This window comes from Babylonia areolata, chromosome 18, assembly GCF_041734735.1.
Source record: "Babylonia areolata isolate BAREFJ2019XMU chromosome 18, ASM4173473v1, whole genome shotgun sequence".
NCBI classification, from domain to species: Eukaryota; Metazoa; Mollusca; class Gastropoda; order Neogastropoda; family Buccinidae; genus Babylonia; species Babylonia areolata.
Window position 1 is genome coordinate 51,894,425 of NC_134893.1, and position 9,981 is coordinate 51,904,405.

General features: G+C 42.6%; 1 non-coding gene across 1 annotated transcript; it reads right to left on the reverse strand.

Annotated features, from left to right (window-relative positions):
• Positions 1-4,470: 4,470 nt before the first annotated feature.
• On the reverse strand, positions 4,471-4,552 carry Trnal-aag (transfer RNA leucine (anticodon AAG)). Its single transcript has one exon. It is a non-coding gene; the product is annotated as a tRNA-Leu (tRNA).
• Between the last annotated feature and the right edge of the window lie 5,429 nt (positions 4,553-9,981).

The following is a 9,981-nucleotide window of genomic DNA, read 5'->3' on the forward strand; positions in this document are numbered from 1 at the left end:
TTCTTTTATTGTATTGTATTGTCTTGAATGATATTGTATTGTGTTGCATTGTGTTGTATTGTATTGTGTTGTATTGCGTTGTGTTGTGTTATATTGTATGGTATTGTCTTGAATGGTTTTGTATTGCATTGTATTGTATTGTCTTGAATGGTATTGTATTGAATGGTATTGTATTGTATTGCATTGCATTGCATTGCATTGTATTGAATGGTATTGTATTGTGTTGCATTGTGTTGTATTGTATTGCGTTGTGTTGTATTGTATTGTATTGTATTGAATGGTATTGTATTGTATTGCATTGTATTGTGTTGTATTGTCTTGAAAGGGATGGGATTGTATTGTATTGTTTTGTAATGTAATGTATTGTATTGCATGGTACTGCACTGTATTGTGCTGAAATTGCTTGGCATTCCAATGGATATGTTTTTGTATCGTTGATTTAGTGTGTTGTTTTCCTTCTTTTTTTTTTCTTTTTTTTTTAATTTCATTTGATTGTTGGCTATTTTCTAACTGTGAAATGCGCTTCTGTTGGGGTTACCATCAATGAAAAACTTTTAAGACAAACGTATTAGATGTAACATTTTTTTTTAAAAGGTATTCTCCTAATTATGTCTTACTTTGTCTCCCTCTGTTGCCCTCCTTGCCTTTGTCTTTAACTGCCAGCCTGTTGGAAAGGTTACATGTGTAGGCCTATCATTTACAGTTTCGTGTGTGTGTGTGTGTGTGTGTGTGTGTGCACGCAGAAGGTCGGTGTGGGTGAGGGGGAGGAATGGGGGGGGTAGCCTCGGGACAAAGGTGGTGGCCCTCAATCTTGGAGGACCAACGTATCGCTGTGTATGTGTATGTGTGTGTGTGTGTGTGTGTGTGTTTCTTCTCCTTTGTTTTTCCTCCGGCCCAAAGGTTTTTCCGTCGGTCGAGGTTTCCAAACTTTATTTTATGTTAACCCCTTCGTGTTGTGTATGGATGTTGGAGGGGATGGATGGTGAGTCTGTGTGTGTGTGTGTGTGTGTGTGTGTGTGTGTGTGTGCGTGCGTGTGTGTATACGTACGTGTGTGCGTGTGCGTGTGTATAATGTGTGTGTATGTGTGTGTGTGTGTGTGCGCGCGCGCGCACGCGTATATGCGTGTGTGTGTATGTGTGTGCAGCCGTTTAATTGTGACGCTTTGTCTGCGCCACGTCATTTTTCAAAACGTCACACACGTTCTCTCACGAGGGGAGGTGAGACGGGCTGGCCATTTATCGTGTTGCTCGGAGCATGATATAGACATTTGTTGTCCAACAAAGCGGGCTGTTCCTGCCCTACCCAGGCCGATCGAAACCCGATTCACATTGACGTCAGGATAACTCGGGCCAAGATCAATCAATCATTGTTCGTTGAATAAAAGAGCGGATGTCGTTTCATGAAAGTAATGCACTCACACACACACACACACACACACACACAAGCACGCGTGTGCACGCACATACACACACATATACATACATGCACGCACGCACGCATACATACACACATACACACACACACACATACCTTGAACGTGCTTCGCACTTTGTTGACCACATCTTTTGCTCGTAGTTCTTACCTCAGTCCGTGTTGGGCCTTGATTAATTTGACCATCGCGTGCGGTCATGATTTTAGTGTTGGTTTCCTGATCGTTGGGTAATAATATTTTACTGTCAGTGTGCCTGCTTTCAGTCAGCAGTCTATTTGTATTTGCATTTCTTTTTAGCACAACCAATTTCTCTGTGTGAAATTCGGGCTGCTCTCCCCAGGGAGAGCGCGTCGCTACACTACAGCGCTACCCCCCCCCCCCCCCCCCCACCCCTTTTTTTTCCTGCGTGCAGTTATATTTTGTTTTTCCTATCGAAGTGGAATTTTTCTACAGAATTTTGGTGCCGTGGGTTCTTTCACGTGCGCTAATGCATGCTGCACACGGGACCTCGATTTATCGTCTCATCCGAATTACTAGCGTCCAGACCACCACTCAAGGTCTAGTGGAGGGGGAGAAAATATCGGCGGCTGAGCCGTGATTCGAACCAGCGCGCTCAGATTCTTCACTTCCTAAGCGGACGCGTTACCTCTAGGCCATCACTCCACTGTTCTATGACTGGATGTTGACATGCAGGCAGGAGTTCGAAATGAATGCGTTGCGTGTCTAAACATGATGGTACTGACAGTGGTAATCATTGGGTATAAGAACAGATACATCTACCATCTACCATCAATAACCATCTACTTGAAGATCTACCATTTACCATCTACCATCAATAACCATCTACCTGAAGATCTAGTCATCACCCCCATCCACATGTAATATGCGGCTTCTGTTCAAAACGTGTGTGTGTGTGTGTGTGTGTGCAGTGCGTGCATGTGTGAATATATTCCTTGTGACCCCGGTACACTTGGTAATAAAGACATATTTTATTCTATTCTATTCTATAATTATTGTGAAGCGGCGGACTAAAGAGAAAGAGCAGAGCCCCTAACTTGGCAGAAAGGGTTTCCAGAACAGTTTGCTGCAGAAATCAGAATGTTCAGCCTCCCGCCACCCATTACGTAACCTTCAACCCTCTCAGTAGACCCTGCGTACTCTAGATCTGGTCTGATTGTCTTTCTGATGAGATGGCAAATCGAAATCTCATGTACTGCGTACACAGAACGCGCGTAAAAAGAAATGTATATATATATATATATATATATATATATATATATATATATATATATTTTTTTTTTTTTTTTTTTTTTTTTTTTTTTTTTTACGGCTATGAAATTATTATGTTTGCTTTCCTGCAGTTAGACGTTTGTTACGATACATTCAGAAAAGAAAAACAACGACAGAGAATGATTGATCCAGAATTGTGGCTAGGCATATGCTTCTCTCTCAACTTCCGTGTTACCACCTCCCTTACCCCCATCCCTCACCCCCCACCCCCTCCCGCCCCTACCCCCAACCAACCCACTTGTCTTCACGCTCTGAAGAAAACTGCCCGGTATCCACACACACACACACACAGATGAATCTGTTATGACTGAATATTTATTAATACACCACCGCACCAGACCAGACGAAGTTGACGGCACTTTGCTGCTCCGGTGTTGGACCCGACAAACATAGGGAGATAACATCAGAGCTACGATGAAAGACTTCTCTCCCCTCCCACCACGTCACACTGGTAGGTGTCAGGGCAACGGAAATTAATATGGTAGTGAATGGGCTTCTGATTCCTGTGTCCTGGGGATTGTGGGGTGGGGGTGAGGGGCAGGGGATGGGGGGAGCGGGGGGGGGGGGACTGTATAATGCGTCAGTATGTAAATATACGAATCGAGAGAGAGAGAGAGAGAGAGAGAGAGAGAGAGATGTGTATCTAATCTTCTGAGTGCCGGGCTCAATTCAAACACTAGAAGCAGGAGGTGGTGGGTTGGGTTTTTTTTGGTTTTGTTGTTGTTGTTGTTGTTGTTGTTTTTGTTTGTTTGTTGTTGTTGTTTTTTGTTTGTTTGGTTTTTTTTGTTTTCTTTGTTGGTTTTTTTTTGTTTGTTTGTTGTTTTTATTCTGACCTTCGTCTTTATGGCTGATCTCTCTGACTGTCTGTCTGTCTGTCTGTCTGTCTCTCTCTCTCTCTCTCTCTCTCTCTCTCTCTCTCTCTCTCTCTCTCTCTTTGTGTCCCCTTCCCTCTCCTTGTTCTGTTTTGTTTTGTTTATTGTTAACAGTGTGTGTGTGTGTGTGTGTGTGTGTGTGTGTGTGTGTGTGTGTGTGTGTGTGTGTTTGTGTGTGTGTGTGTGTGTGTGTGTGTGTGTGTGTGTGTGTGTGTGTGTGTGTGTGTGTACATAGAAGAGAACGATCAGCGATGAAGAGAGATCAGAGATCGATCAGCGACGAAGTCCCACCAGCTGATTGACATCCCTTGACGTCCAGGACTTGCTGGCCTGGTTCGGAGAAGGAGAATGTAAACAGAGAAATATCAACTCAAAACACAAAAGAAAAATGTATGTTTAAAGAACTGTGTATCATCACCTTTACACAAGCCAAATGAAAAGTTGGGAATGATAATTGCGTGGTTTTAAGCTCTAAAAACTGCCGTCTAAAAGAATAGAGGGTTAAATCCTATCACCCTGTTTCATTGTTGGTGGCGGCTTCTAATCGACTTGTCAGTGCCAGAATTGCAGAAAATACGAATTTGTACTTTTTTAATGAGAAAAAAAAAAACACCTTTGAAATCCATGTCAGTTTTCAGTGACTTAAAAGTGAAAAGCGCAAATATCATAATTCGTTCCCACACTTCACCCAACCATACCTGAAAGCCCGTGCGATGCAGTGTAAATGGCGATGAGTTTCAGTTTCAGTTTCAGTAGCTCAAGGAGGCGTCACTGCGTTCGGACAAATCCATATACGCTACACCACATCTGCCAAGCAGATGCCTGACCAGCAGCGTAACCCAACGCGCTTAGTCAGGCCTTGAGGGAAAAAAATATGGCAGCGGTGGGATTCGAACCCACGCCTCCGAAGAGACTGGTGCCTTAAACCAGCGCCTTAGACCGCTCGGCCACGCTACCGTATGAGAAAAAAAAAACAACAGTTATACGCATAAACGTAAACTGGTCTAAAAATATGTATTTGGTATGCAGCCCACACTTACAGAAGGATGAAACTACGTCGTTTTAAGCTTTTGACATTATTGTTTTTAACACCCACCAACACTACAAAGTTTGAAACAAATTAAGCAAAAATCGTTCGGTTCTGTGATACTGAAATTTCTCTAATGGCTCTTGTGCTACCGTTTGTTTTTTTGTGTGCACCGAAAACACATTCCCACGGCTGCAGCGCAATGCTTTTGCGTCACATGTGACAACACAACTTAGCGGTCGTGACGACAAATTGACGGTCCTCGAGTAACAGTATCAGTATCAGTAGCTCAAGGAGGCGTCACTGCATTCGGACAAATCCATATACGCTACACCACATCTGCCAAGCAGATGCCTGACCAGCAGCGTAACCCAACGCGCTTGGTCAGGCCTTGAGGCACACACACACACACACACACACACACACATTTTTCTCTCTCCTCCACTGCTGCTCTTACACTGAGGCAAATGGCTAATGGCAAGCAAATGACCAAGAGAAGTAAACCTTTAGTTAGTTCACATCACCTCACACTACAAAAACAAGGCTGGGTTGTGTAAGCTATCTAATGAGCACTGAAACTGCTTAGCGTCACGAAAATTCTTAACTCTCAGCAAACTTAGCACTGCTAAGATCACGTATGCAACCCAACTGAGGTGGTTAATTATGACAAGCACTTGACATGGAGGGCCAAACTGACTAACAGCACAGCCCTGTTGTCCGACCCCCCTCTTCATCACCCAGCCCACTCTCCTCCTCCAATCAATCAACAATCATTGCTCAATCTGGAGGTTTACGTCACTCCCAGAATGCCTCGTGCTCGCGTCATTCATCATCGATGTGAAAACGAGACCAGAACTGATATTTTGAGTCGCCGCATGTTCGTTGACAAGGTCGCGTGCACTTCAGGCGTTTTCATCCACACCACTCATTCATTTTTGACCCCTCTTTTCGTGGAACTCTGTCAGGTGAAGTTAGCTTTGCTGACGTCAATTCAAACACTAATCACTGACCATTGATCAAAGCATCTGTGTTAGCCTTTAAACAGCCATAATCTGTATTTGATGGTACGGGGCAAAAAAAAGCAAGCACGCACGCACGCAGTTTCACATGCTCTAGCGAGCACAAGAAACAGACAGAGACAGAGAGATTCGGGCTCACTTAGAAGCGTGTTCAATATTCATTTGGGCTTTGGTGATTAAAACAAATGTTATCTTCTTGGTGTGGCACGTCTACTTGTGATTGTGTAATCAATATTCAAGGACATGTCTTTCCATCGATGGCAAAAAAAAAAAAAAAAAGCATGTGAATACGGCCCAGCCGAAAAAAAAGTATATATATATATATATATATATATATATATATATATATATATATAATGAACAAATAGTAAAATTCTGTTTATGTTCATAGCACAACCAACCGCGGTATATTGATTTTTTGGTCTTTGATTGAGCTGCGTTACAATTTCATACATAAGACTGAAAAGGGAATCGGGATCGAGACATGTACGAAATATGCCTCATATGCACTTGAAAATTAAAAAAAAAATTATATGAAAATATAAAAAGTCAGTGTCCAGTTCAGCGGATGTGCTCGTCTAATGTGATCATGCCAGTAAATGTCCTTTGTAAATGTCCCGATATCTGCAAACTGCAAGGGAGAAAAAAAAAAAGGTCAGGAAATCTTGTACTGTGCCTGAATAGATAGCTAAACACCACAGTTCACAAAAATATGTTTGCTTGCCGGCTGAGTTCGTTTGTTCTTTTGCTTAACGTCTATCCACATTTGTGATTTTAGACGAAAATCCATTATCTCCCCCACCCCACCCATGCCTTAAATCATCACTAATTTCCATGTTCCTCTCTCTCCTCAAGTAGCATTTTAACTCACTCAGTACAGCCATTCCTCTCTTCTCCTCTACACAGACTCCTCGGATGTCCAGTGGGTGTCTGAATGACCCAACGTTTAGGTTCCGTCGTCAGAATTGTGGTATTCTTTGTCAACATTCACCTCTTCAGTATAAGAGCCTTCCGCTTGCAATATTTTGATAATGGTAACTGGGGTGAAACGCTGTTAACGTCGTCTCTTTCGCCGTTTGTATGGAGAGAGTTAAAAAAAAAGGGGGGGGGGAAGGAAGAAGAATATAAACGAAATAAACTAAACTAACTAGTCAACCAATGTAATGACAACAAAGAGCCAACTGGGCTCCAAATTAAACTCTTAACTATTTCAAATACATGTTGATTACCATATAAGACTTGTTGAGTTGTTTACAACTATATCACACGTGCTTTTCTTTCTGTCTTTCTTTTTGTTGTTGTTGTTGATTGTTTGTTTGTTTGTTTGTTTTTGTGCGTGTTTGGTTTTTGTGTTTGTTTGTTTCTATCTTTGTTTGTTTGTTTGTTTTTCACCAACGTATGGGCAACCTTCGTATTAACAAGCGTCAATGTTAAACGTAAATAGATGCTAAGCTCTGCATGCCCAAATCTGAACTACTGCGCACGTGAACACTCAAATGTCCTCTTCCTCCTCTTTGCTTCTTCTGCTTCTGCCATTCTAGCGTCACTGTCTTGCTAATTCCTGTTTGAACGATGCCTGCATCGCTTCTCCCTTCACCCCCCTCCCTCCCTCCCCGCCTCGCCCGCCTCACCCCCCCCCCCCCTACCCCCCTCCCGCTCCATGTGCGTGTTTCTATCCGCCCCTTCCAGAGTTAAGGTCCTCAACTGCTTTTCAATCGCCAATTGTCGCAGCATGAAACCTCCAGAAACTGCGAGGCTGATGGCCTCTTCACTGGTGAAGAAGAGTAATGCCCCCCCCCTCCCGCCCCCCTCACACACACACACACACCTCCCTTCCTTCCCCTCTTTTTTTTATCATTTCTCTTTCGAGGCCCTGACCAGTCTTTGTTTTTGTTGTTGTTGCTGTTTCTTTCTTCTTCATCCCCCCCCCCCCCCCCACCCCGCACTTTTTTCCCATGGCCACTCCATGTGTTTGTCGTTGCTTTTTGTGCTTATATATATATATATATATATATATATATATATATATATATATATATATATATATATATATATATATATAACCAAGGGAATGTTAGGTCGGGATATAAGAAGGAGATGTAGTCTGTCAAGGAAAAATTCAACCAACTTCTTGCCTCTCCCTCTCCTACTCATTTGCCCCTTCCCTTCTCATGTATTACTGGGTAGGGTGGGTGTGCCTGATTGCGAAAAGCGTGTAATTGCGATCGGTTCCTATACCGCCATCACTTCGAAGCGTTCTCACCACATACATTTCACAATCTAACGTCTGCTTTAACCTCGTTAAGATACATAAATGAATATTCATTTCCAAAAACCAGTCAAACATCAGCTATCTGCAGCTATTCCCGCGCTCTTTCTTCTCGTCGCGCAACACTGCCGGTCAAATTCACGAACGTGCTGTCAAAATCTTTAAAAATCAATGGGTGCAAGTGGCAGGACTAAGAACTTTGACACAGTTTAAAGATAGATGATTTTATTGCATATGTTGAATGCGCATTACCAGTGGTGGGAAAATTTAAGAATGCATGTTGGTGACAGATCAGAACGTCAGTTTTGACATGAATCTCCAAAATAGTGTCGTTTGCAATTTGATGATAGGATATTTTGCGAGTGCTGCTGCACAGTTATTGAGCACTCTCTCAAAATGGTGTGTTTGCGTTTGGTGTGGGGCGTGTGCGTGTTTAAATGTGTGTTTGTGCGTGTGTGTGCATGTGTGATCAAAACCAACAATACAACAGTCTGGTGCGATGTTTCAATAATAGTGTTATACCTAGTGAGTTCAAGACCTGCTTCTGTTTTAACTCACTCAGTACGACCAGTCCTCTCTTCTCCTCTACACAGACCCCTCGGATGTCCAGTGGATGTCTGAATGACCCAACCTTTAGCTTCCGTCGTCAGAATTGTGGTATTCTTTGTAAACATTTACGTCTTCAGTATAAGAGCCTTCCGCTTGCAATATTTTGATGATGGTAATTGGGGTGAAACGCTGTTAACGTCGTCTCTTTCGCCGTTCGTATGGAAAGAGTTAACGGTCCATTTGTACCAAGACCCATTGTTCGCAATTAGACTTGTACGTTCGCATTTACCCTCAGGTACCTATGGTATTTCAACTGTTGAAAAAAAAACCGTTGAAAAGAAGCAGAGGAACTTTTCGTGGTGCAACCAAATCGGAGAAAGCCTTCAAAAACAGAAGAGCTACCTTTGACGATCGTTCAACCTGATATACACACGTTGAGCTGGTCAATTCGACTGGACCGTTCGGAGTTTGGCATATTTACCCTATATCATACAACACATCGTTATCTTCAGTTCCCATGATTCTCTGACACACCAACAAGAAGTTTTGGACCTATGGAATCTGTTTCTTTGTGGGTTTTGTTTTGTTTGTTTGTTTGTTTGTTTTGTTTGTTTGCTTGTTTGTTTGTTTTTTGTTTGTTTGTTGTTGTTTTTTTGTTTTGTTTTCGAAAGTGATGACTGATATCTGGCCTGGATTATTTGCAAGAAAATGTGGATGGAATTCCTGTACAAATCTGGAAGATTGCTGTCACCAGCAAGCCAAAACAAACGTGGTGAGACCTAGCTCGATCCATCCCAAAACAGCTTGAATGAGACACTAGCTGTTGAGTCACACTGTGCCCCTTTCAGGCAGCTCTTAAATCATTGAACAGTTGTCAGCACAGAAGTAATGATAAAGGTTTGGTTGTTGTTGTCTCTCTCACTCTCTTTTTTTTCTTTCTTTTTTTTTTTTTTTTTATCAGGCATGGGAACAACAAAGTCATTGTCGGAACTTGTTAACTTTTCCTGATCTCGAAAGAAGGTTCAGCTGTAGTTTTTTTTCCCGATATTTCAATGGCTTGTTAAGATTGGCTGCACTGGTTGAGATCCACCAATGTTGAAATGAAGTCTCACACCTCACCATTCCTCCCATAAAACATCCGTTTCGTTTCGTGTTGTTTCGCCACTGTTTCTGTGTTGTGTTTGTATATTCAAATCTCTCTCTCTCTCTCTCTCTCTCTCTCTCTCTCTCTCTCTCTCTCTCTCTCTCTCTCTTCCCACCTACATTCAAACCACAGTACTGGGTGGGGGTGGGGGGGAAGTATCTATCCTGAAAAGATCAACTTTTGCTCGTTCCCTTTTGAGACCACAATCACAGCATGGCAACGGAAAAATTGATAATTATGTTTCACACTGCAAACATACAGCATCTGTCAAGGGACCTGTCTTCCAGTTCGTTGGTGGACCACATGGATGAATGAATACACTGGTGACGTGGTCAATATGCAGACTAGAAAAGAATAGATAGTGTACATGGCCCTTCG